Genomic DNA, 6466 nt, shown 5'->3' with positions numbered 1-6466 from the left:
GGCAAGATTTGTCAAAGGCAAATAAAATATTGTGCCCACACTAAAACGCTACAGTTTAAGATTAACATTTATTCAGACTTTGATCTGCTTACCTGTAAATGAGCGTCAACTTGAGATGAAATCCATAAAAACTTAGACTGAAACCATGCTCCTCCATGCGTCAGCTAGCCTTTGGTTCCCGGCGCTCCCACCGATCACGTGTGCATTTACGGTACACCGTAATTTCAGAAAACAGTTCAGTACTGTATATTTAAGCTGTTAATACGCTGTAAATTTACAGAAATTTTTTACAGTGCATAATAAACACCAAAACCTCATTTGGGGGTCAAAATGAGTATATCATTTTAATGAATGAAGAGCCATGTAACAGAAAGACCTACACAAACATTCAAAGTCTTTTTGACGAAGAAGATGATGTCCTTGATTTGTGGTAAGGTATTGTCCTCCAAAATCTTGGCGTATGGCATTGGAATATCTACACCCATGACTCAGACTGCAGGGGCGTTAAGGTAACTGAAAGCGGGACCGACCTTGAATTAAAAAAGAAAGGAAAAGAAGAAGTAATAAATCACTTTACTGAGAAGAAAACGAAGATGGGTATGTTTTGGAATGTCACACTCCCTAATCTTTATGAAAGTACAGGTGCTGGTCATATAATTAGAATATCATCAAAAAGTTGATTTATTTCACCAATTCCATTCAAAAAACTAAAATTTGTATATTATATTCATTCATTAAACACAAACTGATATATTTCAAATTTTTATTACTTTTAATTTTGATGATTAAAACTGACAACTAATGAAAATCCCAAATTCATTATCTTGGAATATTAGAATATTAAGACCAATACAAAGAAAGGATTTTTTTGAAATCTTGGCCAACTAAAAACTATGAAAATGAAAAGTATGAGCATGTACAGCACTCAATACTAAGTTGGGGCTGATTTTGTCTGAATTACTGCAGCAATGCGGCGTGGCATGGAGTCGATCAGTCTGTGGCATTTTTCAGGTGTATGAGAGCCCAGGTTGCTCTGATAGTGGCCTTCAGCTCTTCTGCATTCTTGGGTCTGGCATATCGCATTTCTATGGGGTTAAGGTCAGGTGAGTTTGCCGGCCAATTAAGAGCAGGGATACACTCTAAAAAATGCTGAGTTGACACTGCTGCATAGGACATTGGGTTGTTTTAAACCGAAGTTTGGTTGAAAATCAGTCCTGTATTATAACCACAGTGGAGCTGGGTTAGGAACGGTGGACGTGAAGGAGAGCACACATGTCACCATAAGATTTTTACCTTATCTGCACTTTTTGAGGTGTTTAATAGACGGTTATGGTTACGTTACACTCATGTTAATTTGTTGACTTATTTTCGCGGTTAAACTGAATGTACGTTAGTCTCCTAAAGGAAACGGCATTGTGTAGTAAAGACTATCATAATTATTGTGAAGCTGTTGAAGTGGTAATTGTTAAAAGTATGTTTCACATATGATATTTCAGACTTGTTGAGCTTGTGTCTTCATTGTCCTCAGGCCGAGGGTTAAAGCAGGTGGCAGGGTTTCATATTTTATTGAAGCACCCCTGGGCGCCGCCATTGGCTAGCAGACCCCACCTGCTGTTAGCATTCCATGGACTCCCATTCATTTTGGCGTCACTTTGACAGCGAATAACTTTACATCTGAGGCATTTAAAGACTCCATTTGTCCATTAATTATTTCTAAAAGAACACGAAAATGTATAAAAAGTCTCCATTACGTTGTATCTTACGTTATGGTCCCGTAGAAACAGTTTTTGTAAAAAAAAAAATAGGCCAACGATTGCGTCATAACCAGCGACTCTCTGCCGCACAGTAGAGAAATTACCGTAATGGACAGGAAGGAGAACCTCGCAGAAAATCTTTTACTGTCTATGAGGCTATCGGGGGACGTGGAGGCATAAAGTCAAGGGAGAGAATTAATCAGAATACTTATCAAAAATGTGCTCCTGTTCACGCTCGCCTCCTCTGGAAGATTGGTGGGTGATTCAAAATTTCTCTTGGCACAGCAATTAGAAGACTTACAGTTTGCTCACGTGACATCTACGTCATCAAAGCTCAGTTTGAGTCTGCGCAGTACGCCTGACCCCCAGGAAGTGCGTGCTTCTAATTGACTTCATTTTTCTCCATTGAATCCAATGGGGTCGCTGTGTCCATTTCTTTTACTGTCTATGGGTTAAAGACACAGAAGCTGTTTGTGTGAAGAGTCTCAGTCAGACTGTGTGAGGAGGATGCGGTGTTCTTCAGAAGAGAGGGAGAGACGGATTTAAGGAGAGTAAACTTCAGAATTCCTTCATGTTCTTTTTTTTTTACTAAGACTAAATAATGTTGGTTTTGTAGATGTTGAAATCCAGAGACAAGATAACTTCATTCTGTTGTGTCCTCCCTGTTTACTCCACAATCTGATGCAACAACAGTGTGATTATATGTTCATAAACTATTAAAACCATTGATGTCCCTCTTTGCAGAACTCAAACTAACTTTGGAGTTAAGGACACAGAAGTCTGCTTGTGTGAGGAGGGCAGTTTCTCAGCTTCTTTGAAGAGAGGGAAAGACCGTTTAAGGCAAGTAAACTTCATAATTCATTGTTATCAGTTTTTTTTTTTTTACTAAGAGTAAAATAATGTTTTTTTTTTTCTGTAGATGTTGAAAACCAGATACATAGGAGAGCATCATTCTTTTGAGATTTTATGTAAGTTATTTTAGAAAATAAATGGTTCTGTTGTCTCCTGTCGGTGTACTTCACATTTTTGATGCAACAACAGCATGATTACGTGCTCATTTCATTAAAACCATTGATGTCTGTGTTTTTCATCGCAGAACTCAACCAGCTTTGGAGTTGTCTGATTTGGAGAGTCATCATTCTTGTTCTTCCCTCTTTAAAGGAAAAGTATCTTGTGAAGATGATGATCACTTGCTGTGATCATCATTGTCACACAGGGAGGAACTCACCAGGGTTGTCGTCATGGATAGCTGATTTCAGAAGGCCCTTGGCATCCTCGGAGCTCCAGGGACTGACCACCTTCAGACCGGGAACGTGTCCATACCAGGCCTGCATAGCTCTGGGGAGTGCTGAGCCGCCACAACCGTGCACAGCTCCATTGGGCCCGCGGAACACCATCGAGACGGGCTGCCAGGCCGCCAGACATGTAGTAGGTCTTGGCGGCAGAATTGATGATATGATCAATGGATTGCATGGAGAAGTTGAAGGACATGTACTCAACAATGGCCTCAAACCGACCTGAAATAGGATGTGATGGGATAGATTGGAAACAGTCTCACATTCTTTTATCAATGTTACAGGAAAACTCACCATGGCAAGCACCAGCAGTGATGCCAGCAAAGCCCATCTGAATGGAAAGATCAGGGAAATTTTATTGAACATAATTGAAAACAAACATAGATGAATTTTGGACAAGTTTATCATCATTCTTACCTCTGCATTGGTGTGTCAATGATGCGTTTGTCACCGTACTTCTTCCAAAGGCCTTTTGCTAACCTGCAACCCAACACAAGCAACTTAATTTGGGTATCTTTGATAAGTGAAGTATCATAAAAATATTTGCATCTAACCTTGTATACACCGTCATACTGTGCGACTTCCTCTCCGAGGAGCAAAACCCGTTCATCCCTCTCCATCTCCTCATCCATGGCCTGCTTGAGGGCATCTCGAACTGTTACCTGCAACATTAAAATGCTATTAATTTTACAGGTGCAGGTCATATAATTAGAATATCATCAAAAATGTCATTCTTTCACTAATTCCATTCAAAAAGTGAAACTTGTATATTCATTCATTACACACAGACTGATATATTTCAAATGTTTATTTCTTTCATTTTGATGATTATAACTGACAACTAAGGAAAATCCCAAATTCGTATCTCAGAAAATTTGAATATTGTGAAAAGGTTCAATATTGAAGACACCTGGTGCCACACTCTAATCAGCTAATTAACTCAAAACACCTGCAAAGTATTTAAATGGTCTCTCAGTCTAACTCTGTAGGCTACACAATCATGGGGAAGACTGCTGGCTTGACACAAGGAGGGCTAGTCAAGTCATTTTTATTGTTAAAGCACATTTAAAGCACATTTAAGCAGCAACAACGTTGAACCAAAGTGCTGTACATTTAAAACAAGGCAAATAACAATAAAGAATAAAAATGAAATTTAAGAGTAGATTAAAACTTGTCAGTGAAGGAGCAAGCCTCACATTAATAGGCAGGCTATTCCAGTGTCTGGGAGCTGTGGCAGCGAATGCACGCCCACCTTTAGTTTTGTAGCGACAATGAGGGACGGTTAAAAGAGACTGACTACCCGATCTCAGAGCCCTTTGAGGGAGAGTAAGGAATTAAAAGATCGCAGATGTATTTTGGTGCTTTGCCAGACACAGCCTTGTAAACAAGAACAACAATTTTAAAATGGATCTTGAGCTGTACTGGAAGCCAGTGTCTTTCAGTGCCAGTGTCTTTCAGAAGCCAGTGAAGCTCCAGGACTGCCCACTTGACAGCCAACGCTTCCTTCTCCACGGCGGCATACCGTTGTTCGGTCGGGGTCAGCTTCCAGCTAATATAGATCACCGGGTGTTCCTCGCCGTCCTGGACCTGGGAGAGAACGGCTCCCAACCCGGTGTCTGAGGCGTCGGTTTGCACCAGGAAGGGGGCAGTTGAAATCGGGGGCTCGCAGGACTGGCTCCGTGGTGAGGGCTGACTTCACCTGCTGGAATGCCTCTTCTGCTTCTGGACTCCAGGCTACCTTCTCGGGTTGCCCCTTCCTGGTCAGATCTGTCAGGGAAGAGGCTAAGGAGGAGAAGTTAGGGATAAAACAACGGTAGTATCCCGCCAACCCCAAAAAGGCTCGTACCTGGGTCTTGGTAGTGGGCAGCGGTGCCGAGAGGATAGCTGTCACCTTCTTTTCCTGGGGGCGGATGAGGCCGCGACCCACGCAGAAGCCCAGGTACTTGGCTTCGGAGAGAGCCAGGTGACATTTCCGGGGGTTGGCGGTGAGCCCCGCCCGGCGGAGTTCCAGCAGCACCCTCCGGAGCCGCTCTAAATGCTCCCCCCAGGTCTCTGAATGGATGACCACGTCGTCGATGTAGGCCGCGGCGTAGGCCATATGGGGCCTCAGCAGGACATCCATGAGCCTCTGGAAGGTGGCGGGGGCCCCGTGCAGGCCGAAGGGAAGGACCCGGTACTGCCAGTGGCCACTGGGGTTGAGAAGGCTGTCTTGGGCTTGGGCATCCTTAGACAGAGGGACTTGCCAATAACCTTTGGTGAGGTCGAGAGTCGATATGAACCGGGCCCTTCCCAGTCGATCCAGGAGCTCATCGACCCGGGCATGGGGTAGCCATCGAATTCAGAGACCTCATTTAGGCGGCGGAAGTCGTTGCAGAACCTTAGGGTGCCGTCGGGCTTCGGGACCATTACGATGGGGCTGGACCAGGGACTCCGCGAGGGCTCAATTACCCCCAACTTCAACATCTCCTGTACCTCTGTCTCGATTGCGTGTCGCCGAGCCTCCGGGACACGATAGGGCCGCTGCCGGACGATAACTCCTGGTGGTGTTCGGACTTCGTGCTGGATGACGGTCGTCCGCCCTGGCAGGGGGGAGAACACATCCAAGAACTGACCGACCAGGTGCTGCAGTTCCGTCTTTTGGGCCGCGGAGAGATTGGGATCCATGTCCACAACCACGGGAGAGGTGGTGGCGAGGGCCGAGAGCTGGGGTCCGGTCCCCACCCAGCGCTTCAACAGATTTATATGATAGAGCTGCTCCTCTTTTCGGCGACCTGGTTGGCGCACTTTATAGGTGACGGGTCCTACCCGTTCGGTGACCGTGTATGGGCCCTGCCAGCGTGCCAGGAATATACAGGCGGAGGTGGGGACCAGAACCAGGACGTGGTCTCCCGGCTGGAACTCCCGTGGTTGGGCGGCCCGATTGAAGAGGCGCTGCTGGTCTTGCTGGGCCTTGGAAAGGTGCTCCCGGACCAATGGCATGACCCTGTCGATCCGCTTTCTCATGGCCTTGATGTGCTCGAGGGTGGTCCGACATGCCGCAGGCTGTTGCTCCCAGGTTTCCCGGAGCGACATCTAGAAGCCCTCGGGGTTGGCGGCCGAAGAGGAGCTCGAAGGTTGGAAGCCAGTGGAAGCCTGGGGCACCTCCCGGATCCCGAACAGCACATACGGGATCATTTGGTCCCAGTCGCGTTGGTCCTCGGCCACGACTCGTCGCAGCATCTGCTTAAGGGTCTTGTTAAAACGTTCCACGAGCCCATCAGTTTGTGGATGGTACACGCTGGTCCGGATCTGCCGGACTTTGAGGAGTTTGCAGAGGTCAGCCATGATCCGAGACATGAAAGGGGTGCCCTGGTCGGTCAAGATCTCCGCTGGTAGGCCAACCCGACTACTCAGTAGGAAGAGCTCCTGTGCGATGTT

General features: G+C 45.9%; 1 pseudogene; it reads right to left on the bottom strand.

Annotated features, from left to right (window-relative positions):
- Positions 1 to 2962: 2962 nt before the first annotated feature.
- Positions 2963 to 6121, bottom strand: LOC113091802 (pyruvate dehydrogenase E1 component subunit beta, mitochondrial-like; annotated as a pseudogene).
- Positions 6122 to 6466: the final 345 nt, after the last annotated feature.

This window comes from Carassius auratus, unplaced genomic scaffold (genome assembly GCF_003368295.1).
Source record: "Carassius auratus strain Wakin unplaced genomic scaffold, ASM336829v1 scaf_tig00214314, whole genome shotgun sequence".
Lineage (NCBI taxonomy): Eukaryota > Metazoa > Chordata > Actinopteri > Cypriniformes > Cyprinidae > Carassius > Carassius auratus.
The sequence above is the reverse complement of the archived record's forward strand: the minus strand, read 5'-3'. Positions and strand labels throughout refer to the sequence as shown.